Source organism: Gorilla gorilla, chromosome X (genome assembly GCF_029281585.2).
Source record: "Gorilla gorilla gorilla isolate KB3781 chromosome X, NHGRI_mGorGor1-v2.1_pri, whole genome shotgun sequence".
NCBI classification, from domain to species: Eukaryota; Metazoa; Chordata; class Mammalia; order Primates; family Hominidae; genus Gorilla; species Gorilla gorilla.
In genome coordinates, this window is record NC_073247.2 from 130,410,934 (window position 1) to 130,425,220 (window position 14,287).

Sequence of the window (14,287 nt, forward strand, 5' to 3'; positions counted from 1 at the left end):
GTACAAGAATTAACAATGTAAGACAGGAGAAGTCATATGTGAGTATTGCCAAATGAATGACAGCATTCATAACTCAAATCACATTCAAAGAAAGAGAGATCACTGTGAATTGTAAATGTTCAGGGAGGGTTTAGTGAAGAAAAGTTAAGCTTTGAACAGGCTTCCAAAGATGGAGAGGGGTATTCTAGGCAGGAGGAACACCATAAGCAAAGGTGCAAAAAGAATTTGTGGAGGTTCAGGGGATAGTAAGGAGACCAGTTTTGTCCAAGAGGTGGTAGATGATAAATCTAGAAAATACAGGCTGGGCGTGGTGGCTCATGCCTGTAATCCCAGCACTTTGGGAGGCTGAGACAGGCAGATCACTTGAGCCCAGGAGTTCAAGACCAGCTTGGCCAACATGGTAAAACACTGTCTCTACTAAAAATACAAAAAAAAGTTAGCCAGGCATGGTGGTACACACCTGTAATCCCAGCTACTTGGGAGGCTGAGGCACAAGAATCGCTTGAACCCAGGAGGTGGAGGTTGCAGTGAGCCTAGATCATGCCATTGCACTCCAGCCTGGGTGGCAGAGTGAGATTCTGTCAACAACAACAACAACAACAAAAAAAAAAAAAAAAAAAGAAAGAAAGAAAAAAGAAATAAAATACATTTGGACTGAGATTTTGGAAGGCGTTGAATACCAGGCTAATGGTATTTGGAGTTTACTCAATAGGCATGAGAGAGCTAGCCAAGGTTTTTAAACAGATTACTTAATTAAATGTTATTTTTAGAAATTTAATCTTTTATATTGCTGCCAGATGTATTTGAGGTAGAGAGACGTGGAAATTAGGAAACCAGTTACATAGATATTGCAATAAACTAAATTCAATAAACCTCTAGATATGAGTGATATGACAAGAATGGAGAAGAAAGGACGAGTCCCAGAGACATACATGGAAGGACTAGGTAAGACTCATTGGATGGCCAAGGGAAAAAAAAAAAAGAAATGTGAAAGATAATTTTGTGTCCTGTGGCCAGGGAGTTTGCCATGTCATGGCACAAGTTCACTAGATTTATTTTTCCAACTCTCAGACTAAAGGTAGCAAGTTGTAGAGAACAAGGTGGGCTCGAACAGAGAAAGCTAGGTAAATCTGTTTTTTAAACACTACATGTATTAGGCATTAAAGTGTATATAGTTTAATGATTTCTTGAAGTGATTTGTCCTCTACAAATTAATTAACACCAAAGAATACATTTCTCCTATACTGATTGTTTTGCAGTTAAGCTTGAGTCCAATTTCCCCCAGAAGTTGTTGTTTTGAGAGTCTTTGGACATACTGTGAAATGTGATTAAGTCACCCTTGGTAGTGTTAGTTTATCACTACGGTGAAAAACCATAGAGAAAATAGGAAATTCCATGGAAATTTTCCTAGTAACCAGTTGTCACCACTGGCATCATGTGTATAGATGGGATTGTTATTGTTACCGTATTTATATGATTTGGCTGCCTATCAAAATATTATATATTTTCAAAAGTGAAACAGAAAGCAGCAGTGGTAGTAATGTCCTTGGAACCTTGACCAACAACACATCATCCTAGAACTAGAGATGGCTCTAATTAAGAAGCTAGATAAGTCATGATAATAAGAACGCACATTTTAAAAAAACTATTTTGTATCTTTTTTTCTTGTTTTAGGTTCAGGGGATACATGTGCAGGTTTGTTCCATGAGATATTAGCTTTCTCTGAGATGAAGAACCTGAATGATATAATGGATTAATAGGAATTTCCAAACTCTTCAAAACATTGATAATTAGACATATGTCTTGGGCTTCTGATCTCCAAAATGTTGGGCTACCTTTAGTCTCAGTCTTGTTCTAACAGTACACTAGTTCAACTATCAAAAGACAAGGAGAGGAAAAGAGTAAAAGTTGGTTGTGGGTGGGCAGTGGGTTTGTGTAACAAGGCTATACCCCTGTCTTGGGAGTTGGTGAGTAAGAGTGCTTTATTTATCTTTTTTTTTTTCTAAGCACTTAATGGTCACTGTCTAAAAACAGTGTATCTATGTTTGTTCATCTCCTAATTGGAGTTGTGGCTAAGTTCTAAGATTTTGCCTCTCTGCATAGCATTTTAAAACTTTTCCAATGTTCTTTTTTTTGCTTTGTTTTTCCTTTTTATTGAGATATAATTCACATACCATACAATTTACCCATTTAAAGTACACAATTCAGTGTTTTTAAAAATTACATCCACAGAGCTGTGCAAGTATCACTACAATTTAAAACATGTTTATCACCTGAAAGAGACCCCATACTCATTAGCAGTCACTCCTACCGGTCATCATCCTCCAGCCCCTGGCAACCACTAATCTACTTTTTGTCCCTACAAGGTTTACCTGTTCTGGACATTTCATATAAATGCAGTCATACAATATGTGGCCTTTTGTGTCCAGCTTCTTTGACATAGCATATTTCCAAAGTTCATCCATGTTGTAGAATGTATCAGTACTTCATTCCTTTTTATGGCTAAATGATAATCCATTATATAGATACACCATATTTTATCTTCTCATCAGTTGATGGACATTTGGGTTATTTCCACTTTTTGGCTACTGTGAATAATGTTGCTGTGAACACTCACAAGTTTTTGTGTGGACATGTTTTTAGTTCTCTTGGGCATGTACATAGAAGTGGAATGACTGGTTCATATGGTAACTCCATGTTTAACCTTTTGAAGAATTGCCAGACTGATTTCCACGGCAGCTACACCACTTTATATTACCACCAGCAATGTATGAGGGTCCCAGTTTCTCAATATTCTTGACAACACTTGTTATTATCTGCCTCTTTGATTATTACCATCCTAGCAAGTGTGTAGTATCTCTTTGTGGTTTTCATTTGAATTTCCCTGATGTCTAATGATGTTGAGAATTCTTTCATGTGGTTACTGGCCATTTTTGTATCTTCTTCAGAGAAATATCTGTTTTAAGTCCTTAGACCATTTGCTTTTTTGAGACAGGGTCTTGCTTTGTTGCCCAGGCTGGAGTGCAGTGGTGCGATCTCAGCTCACTGCAACCTCCCCATACCGGGCTCAAGCGATCCTCCCTTTTCAGCTTCCCAAGTAGCTGGGACTACAGATGCACACCACCATGCCTGGCTAATTTCTGTAGAATTGGGGTTTCGCCATGTTTCCCAGGCTGGTCCCGAATTCCTGGCCTCAAGCAATCCACCCACCTTGGCCTCCCAAAGTGCTGGGATTACAGGTATAAGTCACCGTTCCCGGCCCCTTAGCCCATTTTTAAATCAGGTTGCTTTATTATTATTACTATTATTGTTGAGTTGCAGGGTTCTTTATTCGAGATGCAAGTATATGATTTAAATATATTTCTCCTGTTCTGTGTGTTGCCTTTTCACTTTCGTGATGGTGTTCTTTGAAGCATTCAAGTTTTTAAAAATTTTGATGCAGTCCAATTTATATCTATATTTTCTTTTGTTGCCTGTGCTTTGGCATTGTATCTAAGAAGACCTTGCATAATCCAATTTCACAGAAATTTACACCTATGTTTTCTCTTAAGAGTTTTATAATCTTAACTCTTACCTTTGGTCTTTGGTCCATTTTGAGCTAATTTTGTATATGGTGTGATGTAGGGATTCAGATTCATTCTTTTGCATGTGGATAACCAGTTTTCCCTGCACCATTTGTTGAAAAGAATATCTTTCCCCCATCCAATTGCCTTGGCACCCTTATAAAAAATCAATTGACCAAAAATATGTGGGTTTATTCTGGACTCTTAGTTCTATTCTATTGACCTCTGTATCTGTCCTTACGCTAGTGCCACAAAGTCTTAATTACTATAGCTTTGTAGTAAGATTTTGAAATTTGGAAGTGTGAGTCCTCCAACTTTATTCTTTTTCAAAATTGTTTTGTATATTCTAGGCCCCTCGCATTTCCATTTTTATTTTATTTTATCTTATTTTTTTGAGACGGAGTCTCACTCTGTCCTCCAGGCTGGAGTATAGTTGCACGATCTCGGGTCACTGCAACCTCCACCTCTTGGGTTCAAGTGATTCTCCTGCCTCAGCCTCCTGAGTAGCTGGGATTAACAGGAACATGCCACCATGCCTGGTTAATTTTTGTATTTTTGGTAGTGGTGGGGTTTCACCATGTTGGCCAGGCTGGTCTCGAACTCTTGACCTCAAGTGATCCACCCTCCTCGGCCTCTCAAAGTACTAGGATTACAGGCATGAGCCACACGCCCAGGCCCATATTAATTTTAGCATCAGCTAGTCAATAGCTGTTAAAAAAAAAAAAAAAAGGCAGGCCGGGCGCAGTGGCTCACGCCTATAATCCCAGCACTTTGGGAGGCTGAGGTGGGTGGATCACGAGGTCAGGAGATGGAGACCATCCTGGCTAACAGGGGGAAACCTCGTCTCTACTAAAAATACAAAAAAAATTAGCCGGGCGTGGTGGCGGGTGCCTGTAGTCCCAGCTACTCGGGAGACTGAGGCAGGAAAACGGCGTGAAGGTGGGAGGTGGAGTTTACAGTGAGCCGAGATTGCACCTGCAATCAGTTATAAATAACACAGATTGCAGCAAGACTCCATCTCAAAAAAAAAAAAAAAAATGGCCGCTGGGATTTTGGCAGGATTTGCTGTGAATCTGTAATTCAATGTGGAGAGTATTGCCATCTCAATAATAATAAGTGTTCCAGCCCCCATGAAATAGGATTTTTTCTATTTATTTAGATCTTTAATTTCTTTCAACAATGTTTTACAGTTTTCAGTATATAAGTCTTACACTTCTTTTGTTTATTCCTTATGCCCACAAGGAAGTTTATTCCTTAGTATTTTATCCTTTTTAATGCTATTGTAAATGGATTTTTCTTTTCTTTTCTATTTATTTATTTATTTATTTATTTATTTATTTATTTATTTATTTATTTAGTGAGATGGAGTTTCGCTGCTGTGGCCCAAGCTGGAGTGCAATGGCGCGATCTTAGCTCACTGCAACCTCTGCCTCCCGGGTTCAAGCGATTCTCCTGCCTCAGCCTCCCAAGTAGCTGGGATTACAGGCCCATGGCACCACGCCTGGCTAATTTTTTTGTATTTTTAGTAGAAACGGGGTTTCACCATGTTGGCCAGGCTGGTCTCAAACTCCTGACCTCACGTGATCCAGCTGCCTCGGCCTCCCAAAGTGCTGGGATTACAGGCATGAGCCACTGCGCCGGCCTGATTTGTTTTCTTAATTTTATTTTTGGATTGTTCATTGCTAGTTTATAGAAATACAAATTGTCTTTGTATATTGATCTGATATCCCAAAATCTTGCTGAATTTCTGTATTAGCTTTAATCGTGTTTTTGGTGGCTTCTTTAGGTTTTTCTATACATAAGATCATATCATCTGCAGATACAGTTTTACTTCTTTTTAAATCTTGATGTCTTTTATTTTATTTTGTTACCTAGAACCTAGCTAGAACTTCCTGTATAATATTGAGTAGCAGAATTGCAGATAGCCTTGTCTTGTTCCTGATCTTTGGGAGAAAGCTTTCAGTCTTTCACCTTTCAGTATGGTGTTACCTGTGGGTTTTTTATGGATGCTTTTTATCTGGTTCAGGAAGTTTCCTCCAACATGTTTTGCATCTATTTTCTGATTCAAATCTCCTTATATATGTCATATAGGAATCAATTCTTCATGTGATCCTGTATCACATATAAGGAAATGGATGCATAAATGGTTAAGAAATGCACTCAAGACACACAGGAAATTAGAGATGAGGTCACGGTATCGTGATTTATAGTCTATTGTTTTCAACTCTACTTTTTCCTTTGGTCTTCTGCTTCAACTTCTTGCAACTTTCTAGAGACGAAAAAGGGTTCATCTTTTCCACTTTTTCATTTAAAAGGTAACCTCCATATGGGTAGAGTCTGGATCTGAACTTTTCCACCTCTGTTTTCCCAGAACCTAGCACAGGATAAGTGCTTGAGCAGTCTCAAGGAAATAAAGCCAGTTTAGATAAACAGCACCCCTGGAGCCTTTATTATGTGCAAGGTATTGTGGGCAGATATCCCAGAACTCGGAGAGACTGTGGTTGAGGGAGATAAATAGTCACATTAAAAAGATATTATGGGCCGGGCACGGTGGCTCATGCCTGTAATCCCAGCACTTTGGGAGGCCGAGGCAGGTAGATCACCTAAGGTCAGGAGTTCGAGACCAACCTGGCCAACATGGTGAAACCCCATCTCTACTAAAAATACAAAAAGTTAGCCAAGCGTGGTGGCACGCCTGTAATTCCAGCTACTGGGGTGGGGGTTGCGGGGGTGGGGGAGGGCTGAGACAGGTGAATCGCTTGAACCTGGGAGGCGGAGGTTGCAGTAAGCCGAGATCGCACAACTGCACTCCACCCTGGGCAACAGAGCAAGACTCGGTCTCAAAGTATTATGAAGAAGTCTGATAATAGCAAATCAGTGGTAGTTACAAGTGCTTGAAAAGGCAGAGTCTTTCTAGATGTAGACTGAAAAAGGCTTCATGGAGGAAATGCCATGAATTTTTCTCATTTTTATTAGAACTGCCACTAGCGTGTCTGTGTTGAGGAAGCACTTTAGGCCAAGTTTTTAACAGGAAGTTTAAAAAATTAACTTCTCATTTTTATCATTATATGAATTCCAACAATTAAAACCATCCGTAGTACACAATATGCAAAGCAAAAATAATAAAGTGCATATAAAATCAGGTAACATTCTTTATATGTTTTTTCTCAGACTCTCTCATCCTATTTTGGTCTTAGACACAAGCCAAGTTAAATCAGCTTTTTCTTTTTGTCCAGAAAACTTATGCTCAATTTTCTTCATCCTCCTGATAGAAAACCTTTACAGCCAACCTCAGTCAATTTCTGATCGACAAGTCTCATTCTTTATATACCATAGTGTTTTGTAATAGTCATTACTTTAGTAGATCTCCTAGAATTGAGTCTTACAGGCTCCAGACTTCTCATCCTGCATGCTTACTGCATGTGCCTTTCATAGAAAATCAGTGAAAACTATCATATGAGCAGGTAAAGGCTGCAGTGTGGAAGTTGTAGACCATTCATTCATCCATCACACATTTATTGACCACCCACTGTGAACCAGGTATATGAATGATCAAGGCAATATTTCACAGGCAGATAATGCAGATGGGATGTTATAATCTAAAAGATAATTCAAAAGTAGTCTTCTGTGAATAACGAATCTTCCAAATTCTGTATTCTTGAAGAGAGACATCTTATGTCTCTGATGAATGTAATAGTTCCTAGTACTGATATATTGGAACAATTAATATGTTGATTGAGAAGCAAAAGCTAAGCCGTTATAGATGTGGAATTATGTTCAATGCAAAGCTGACCAGCTCCTATAGTACTCATGCAGTGGGTTATTTCAGAATTCTTCTGTGGCATAGTCAGGATTTGAGATACCTTCAGAGCCACGATGATATCATGTAATAGTACTATGTCCTCCCTCCCCATCCCAAACTAAATCTAGACACAAATACACATGCAATGAAAGAGGTTTAGAGAGAAAGAAAGGTGGAGTTGACAAAATTATCCCTATCAGAACAAGGAAAATGAAAATGAACCCGGGCATGGTGACTTACTCCTGTAATTCCAGCACTGGGGAGGTCAAGGTGGGAGGATCACATGAGCCCAGGAGTTTGAGACCAACCTGGGCAACATGGCAAAACCTCATCTCTACTAAAAATACAAAAAATCAGCCAGGTGTGGAGGCATGCACCTGTAGTCCCAGCTACTCAGGAGGCTGAAGTGGGAAGGAAACTTGAGCCTGGGAGGCAGAGGTTGCAGTGAGCCAAGATTGTGCCACTGCACTCCAGCCTGGGCGACAGAGTAAGACCCTGTCTAAAAAAGAATAATAATAATAAAGAAAATGAAAGACTTGCAGAAGAAAGCATTGCTGCAGTTTGTTCCACAGCAACTCCCAAGTAGTCACAGAGCCAGCTGAATACAGTTCAGGTCACATGTAAGAGAATTTTAAAAAATGTACCCACATTATTTGTACAAACTTGTAGGGTACATGTGAAATTTTGTTACATGTATGTAATGCATAGTGATCAAGTCAGGGTGTTTAAGGTGTCCATCTCCCAAGTACATTTTTGTTTTAACTGTAGTCACCCTATTCTGCTATCAAACATTGAATTTATTCCGTCTATCTAACTGTACCCTTTAACCCACTTCTCTTCATCCTCCTTTCTGAAGAGAAATTTTCATGGAAATGATTTTGGATATTTACACAGAATGTTTTATTTTTTAAAACAAAGTAACCCCTCTAACCACCACCACCTCTTCTTTGTTGTAGAAACAAAACTCAGAATTGAAGTTTTAGCCCTGGAATATCTTCAGGAGGGGAAATTCCAGCTCTCCCCATTGGTTTAACCATCTTGTGATTTTTCTCATTTTTATTAGAACTGCCACTACTGTGATGGCCTCCAAGTTTATTTCATTATAGCTCTGTGACGCTAGATGAGACTGTTGGGTTGGGGGGATGCTGCCGGGGGAGGGGGGTAGTTAGGGGTACCCATACCTACCTGGGTGTTTTGGCTGCTCTCCCTCTAATGATTATTCTCATCTTGAGAGTTTTGGCATCCCTACTGTACAGCACATTTGTTAAGTATACAAATTCTGAAGCAGGTTGACTCGGTCAGAATCCCAGTTTTGTCATTTACCAAGCTGTGGGACCTTGGTCACATTACTTAACCCCTCTAGGTCTTCATTTCCTCACCTGTAAAATGCAGGTATGAATTGTCCCTACCTCCTAACATTGTGAAGATTCAATGAAGCCAAGTATATAAAGCATAGAGAATGATGCCTGGACTGGGCATGGTGGTGTGTGCCTTTAACCCTAGCACTCTGGAAGGCTGAGGTGGAAGGATCACTCCTGGAAGAGCCCAGGAGTTTGAGGCTGCAGTGAGCTATCGTGCCACTGCACTTCAGCCTGGGTGACAAAAGCGAGACTCTGTCACTAAAAATATAAAAATAATTTTTTTTAAAAAGGAATGCTGCCTGGCACATCTACATAATTGTTACATCTATATATGTGTTATTTATAACTGTAATCTTTCCCCCACAGCATAGGAGAATTTTACCAGCCATGATACCCTCTGTGTCTCTGGGCCCATCCCTCCATCCAGGTAGGGGTAATGGATGGGTCAAGGTCAGGCAATTTTTGCCATTTGATATCTTACAGGTCACCTCTGGCCTCCGTTGATCTCACCATATGGTGAAGATCTGTGCCCCCATGAAGGGACATTGTTTTCTGTGTGGTGGTATAAGTACCAACAAATATACACAGATGCTGGCTGTTAGCAACTAGTACTGCCATACTGGTGCTTCTTGGCTGAATATCAGCCCTGCTCCTGTGTCTGTCTTTTTTTTTCTTTTCTTTTCTTTTCTTTTCTTTTTTTTTTTTTTTTTTTGAGATGGAGTCTCGCTTTGCAGTGGTGAGATCTCGGTTCACTGCAACCTCCGCCTTCTGGGTTCAAGTGATTCTTGTGCCTCAGCCTCCCAAATAGCTGGGACTACAGGTGCATGCCACCACGCCCAGCTAATTTTTGTATTTTTAGTAGAAATGGGGTTTCACCATGTTGGCCAGGCTGGTCTCGAACTCCTGATCTCAAGTGATCCACCCGCCTCAGCCTCCCAAAGTGCTGGGATTACAGGCGTGAGCCACTGCATCCGGCCCTGTGTCTGTCTTCTTGAACAAAGCCAGTGGCTTATCTTTATGGCTTTCTTATGCATCTGAGGATTGATGAAACTTCCCATGTGCCACCTAACTAGGATTTCTCTGCTTACTGGCACTTCCTTTGGCTTTGTTACACTACCAGAACTATACAGAAAGTGGTTTTGGATTTGAAATTCAACTAGTGGGACTTGCTCAGTATTCCCTCCATAGAGAGCCTCTCATACACAGTCTCCTACAGTTAAGTTTAATTTATTCCCCTCATTTGGATTTCCCTGTCACTGGTCACAGATTGCTATGTTATGGCTCTCAAGTAGATCAGAAAGGTTTTCAGAGTTCCCCTTCCCCACCTCCTACCCATTTCTCTGTAACAACAGACACCCTTTAAGGGAAACTTGGCCCAACCAATCTTATTTGAAGATATTTCATTCTCACTTTAGGTAATGGGGCTTGGAGTTGAGGTCTACCTTTTTGTTGCTTTCTAGTAAAGCACTGACCCCTATCTCACAGTACTCTCCTAAGCCCTGTCCTCCCTGACAACTTAGTTGCTTTATCTTTCCAGGAGCACCCTCACATTCCTATATTGTGCACACTCAAGACAATTTCCCAGTGTCCCCTTCCTGGCTGAATCAATTTCCACAACCATGACGTGTAACTCCAGCTCATCTCACCAAAGGGCATTTTAGCAAGTCACTGCAGATGCTGCAACTCGGAAAAACACGTTTAGTTAGGATCTGATGAGTCTTCTCCATTAGATAAATGTTGTGAGGTGGAACTTACTGTAATTTCCTTCTCTCCCCCCAAGATCTAAAATTTTTCTCTGAGTTGGCTCCCTCTCTACCTTCAGTCTCCCTTCCTGGAAGATTTACCCCAGCAAGGATGTCTTCTTTCAGATGGATATGAGTAAGTTAGTTTCTGCCCTCGTTCTGTTTCTTCCTTCTCCTGCTCTGATGTTGGCACATCCTTAGGAAGTCAGCTACTCCACCCCCTCTACCAAGATGTGGCCCAATGAGGGTAGGGTATCTTTCACTTCCCCTTTCTGGGAGGCCGACTGGCCAAGACTGAACTACCTAGACCCCCCCACCCTTACCACTGTCATTCTACTCACTGACCCCACATGCTCATTTTTTGGTTGTTTGCTCCATTGTCCCTGAGATCTTAGAGGAGGGGTTCTTAGCTGGGGGTGATTTTACCCCCTAGGGAACATTTAACAATGCCTGGAGACATTTTTGTTTGTCACAACTGGGGCAAAGAGGTTGCCACTGACACCTAGTGGGTAGAGGCCAGGGATGCTGTTAAACATCCTACTATGCACAGCTAGCCTCCTACAACAAAAACTCACCTGGCTCCTGCTATCAATAGTGCAGATGTTGAAAAACACTGGCTAGAAGGAACGCCTGCCTCACTGGAATGTGTGATGCCTACTCCACCGCTGGTTTGTCCTCAAGGAGCCTTTTGCTGGTCAACTCACCAATAAATCCACTGGGAGAGCTCTCCCACTAATAGCTGTTTGTACCCTCATTTACATCTGTCTGCCCCCTCACATGTTTGCATGCCACAAGTAGTGGTGGTCTGCTCAACCTTCATTCCTAACTCTGCACTTCATCTGCAGGTTGGCCATACTCAAGAACCTGAAGGTGCTCAGGATCTGCTTCATGATCTCTGTGGCTATCCCTTTCACTTTCCGGTGAAGTAAAGGCTTTCTCATTACTAGAAACCATCCAAGTTAACTAGGCCATACAATTACAATGTCATTGCTACTACCACCTATGAAGCAGTATAGTTTATTTAATAAAACAAAACCTAAGACCTCTAAGTTATTAGCCCTGAAGGAGAAGCAGTAAGTCGGGAGGACTTGTCTACTGAAGGACAAAAACATAAACTCCCAAATCAATGGAGAGACATATTTTGTTAGAATTATAAATATGTGACTTCTCTCCTTAATATCTGTCAATTCAATGCCACCCTAGTCAAAATCCCAGAAGGATTATTATTATTATTATTATTATTATTTTATTATTATTTTGAGATGGAGTTTTGCTCTGTTGCCCAGGCTGGAGTGCAGTGGCACGATCTTGGCTCACTGCAACCTCCGACTCCTGGTTTCAAGCGATTCTCCTGCCTCAGCCTCCCCAGTAGCTGGGATTATAGGTGCAACATGCCCGGCTAATTTTTGTATTTTTAGTAGAGACAGTGTTTCACCATGTTGGCCAGGCTGGTCTCGAAATCCTGACCTCGTGATTCGCCTGCCTTGGCCTCCCAAAGTGCTGGGATTACAGGCATGAGCCACTGCACCTGGCCAGGATTTTTTTTTTAACTTGGCAAAATGATTGTAAAATTTATCAGAAGCACCTGAAGTCCCAGCTACTCAGGAGGCCGAGGTGGAAGGACTGCTGGAGGCCAAGAGTTCAAGACTAGCCTGGGCAACATAGCAAGACTCTGTCTCAAAAAAAGGAAAATTGAAATAAAAAATAAAATTTATCAGAAGGAATCAAGATGTAAAAACAGCTAAGAAAATACCAAAGAAGAGGAGTAAGGAGCAGAAGCTTGCCCCGGCAGACATTAAAATGAATAATGTAGCTAATTAAAATTGAACATTTTACCCATAAAAATTAAACCTAAAAATAAATTGGACATTTACTAATAGAGAAATAGGCAGAAGGATATAATAGGACACAGAATCTGTATGTATATAAAAATGTGTATGATGAACGTTGTATTTCTGCCGGGTGCAGTGGCTCACACCCGTAATCCCAGCACTTTGGGAGGCCAAGGTGGGTGGATCACCTGAGGTCAGGAGTTCGAAACCAGCTAACATGGGGAAACCCCATCTCTACTAAAAATACTAAAAATTAGCTGGGCATGGTGACACAAGCCTGTAATCTCAGCTACTCAGGAGGCTGAGGCAGGAGAATCGCTTGAACCCGGTAGGTGGAGGTTGCAGTGAGCCAAGATCGTGCCATTGCACTCCAGCCTGGGCAACAAGAACAAAACTTGGTCTCAAAAAAAAAAAAAAAAGTTGTATTTCAAGAAATAACAGTGTCAAGATCATTCAATAAATGGTGTTGGAATAATTAGGTAAGCATTTGCACCTTTTTTTTTTTTTTTTTGAGACGGAGTCTCGCTCTGTTGCCCAGGCTGGAGTGCAGTGGCACAATCTTGGCTCACTGCAACCTCCACCTCCTAAGTTCAAGCAATTCTCCTGCCTCAGCCTCCTCAGTAGCTGGAATTACAGGTGCATGATACCACACTTGGTTAATTTTTGTATTTTTTAGTAGAGATGGGGTCTCACCATGTTGGCCAAGCTGGTCTGGAACTCCCGACCTCAAATGATACACCCGCCTTGGCCTCCCAAAGTGCTGAGGTTACAGGCATGAGCCATTGCACCCAGCCTTATGCACAAAATTTAAGGGCTCTCTATACACAAATAAATTTCAAATTGATCAGAGATTTAAATGTAAAAGACAAGATCCTTTAAAAACTAAAACTGGGCATAGATTATTATATGTGCAGTAGAGGTGAGGAAAGTCTTTCTAAAGAAGACTTAAAAACCAGAAGTCAAAAGGAAAAGCAATTAATACAGTTGATCATATAAAATTTAAATTTAAAAAGATTATAGGCTGGGCATGGTGGCTCACACCTGTAGTGCCAGCACTTTGGGAGGCTACGGTGGGAGGATCATCTGAGGCTAGTTTGAGACCAGTCTGGCCAACACGGTGAAACCCAGTCTTTACTAAAAATACAAAAATTAGCTGGACATAGTGGCATGTGCCTGTAGTCTCAGCTACTCAGGAGGCTGAGGCAGGAGATTCACTTGAACCCTGGAGGTGGAGCTTGCAGTGAGCCAAGATTGCACCACTTCACTCCAGCCTGGGCGACAGAGCGAGACTCTGTCTAAAAAAAAAAAAAAAAATTATAAAGTCAAAAGGAAAATAATAGTAAAATATTTGTAGTATACATGATAGGGTAAGGATAAATATTCTTACTATAAAAAGAGCTCTTACAAATCAATAAGATGAAATTTCTCAATAAGAAAATGGGTAGGCTGGGTGCAGTGGCTCACACCCGTAATCCCAGCACTTTGGGAGGCTGAGGTGGGTGGATCACCTGAGGTCAGGAGTTCGAAACCAGCTAACATGGGGAAACCCCATCTCTACTAAAAATACTAAAAATTAGCTGGGCATGGTGGCACAAGCCTGTAATCCCAGCTACTTGGGAGACTGAGGCAGGAGAACTGCTTGAACCCAGGAGGCGGAGGTTGCAATGAGCCGAGATTATGCCACTGTACTCCAGCCTGGGCAACAGAAAAAGACTCCTTCTCAAAAAGAGAAAGAAAAGAAAATGGGTAAAGAACGTGAATAGGCAATTTGCAGAAGAAAAAATTCAAGTGGTCAATAAACATAGGAACTAACGTTCAATTTTATTATTAAATAAATATAAATTAATACTAGACAAAGGAGGAGGAAACATCTTTTTTAAACTCTAAGAAGAAACAAAATGATAAACATCTGAGATATCTAGTCTAAAAAAAGGTTGGTACAACTTTAGAGACACTTTATCTGGGTTCCTTGCTTTTTCTCTCTGCT